The sequence below is a fragment of the Gracilinanus agilis genome, chromosome 2, assembly GCF_016433145.1.
Source record: "Gracilinanus agilis isolate LMUSP501 chromosome 2, AgileGrace, whole genome shotgun sequence".
Classification (NCBI taxonomy): Eukaryota; Metazoa; Chordata; class Mammalia; order Didelphimorphia; family Didelphidae; genus Gracilinanus; species Gracilinanus agilis.
In genome coordinates, this window is record NC_058131.1 from 335,415,049 (window position 1) to 335,415,901 (window position 853).

Below are 853 nucleotides of genomic sequence, written 5' to 3' on the forward strand. Positions count from 1 at the left end.
GGGTACAATCTCTGACAGGGATGGGGGGAGGAGAAGGAGCTGCCTGTATCTATATGGACACACCCTAGAGGCAGAGAGAGAGAAAGAGAGAGGAGAGCGAGAGACAGAGAAAGAGACAGAGAGAAAGACAGAGAGACGGGATATCCTGGTCAAGATGGGAGTAGTCTGTTCCTCCCTCCTCCCCCTAATATCTTCCTCCCTCTGTGGATTCCCTCCTCCTGCTCCATCCTCCCTCCTCACTCACTCCCCCTACCCCAAAACACACAGCAAATCCTTTATTTCACCCAGCAGAGCTTTGCAAGGGCCAGGGAGCGAGGACTTTGGGAGCGATTCCTTAAGAAACATCCACGGCCCCAGCCGGGATCGGAACAAAGACGCTGCTGCTGCTTCTGCTGCTGCTGCTGCTGCTGCTGTTGCTGCTGCTCTGAGCCACAGGCAGATGGCGGTCCCCCCCCTCCGCTTCCTGTTCCTTGCATCCTCACTCCCTTGGCAGGACAATGGGGGGGTCAGGCAGCCGGGAGCAGCCTCGTGTCACCGTGACATATGGAACTGTGGCGCATGTGCAGGGAGTCCAAAGGTGTATGTGTGTCTGGGCAGAGGGAGTGGGGGAAGAGGGAAGGAAGGAAGGGAGGAGGAGGGGGGTAGGGGGAATGAGGAGGAGGAGGAGGAGGAAGGGGAGAAGGAGGAGGAGGGGAGAGGAGGAGGAGGAGAAAAGGGCTCTGGCTGCCACTATCAGCTGGATCTTTCCCTTTCCCTTGGGGTGATGGGTAAACTTTAATGAGGCTACTACAGAGAACTTTGCAGGGAAGCCTTGTAGCTGAACAGGGCTCTGGCAATCACAATGGGGATACCC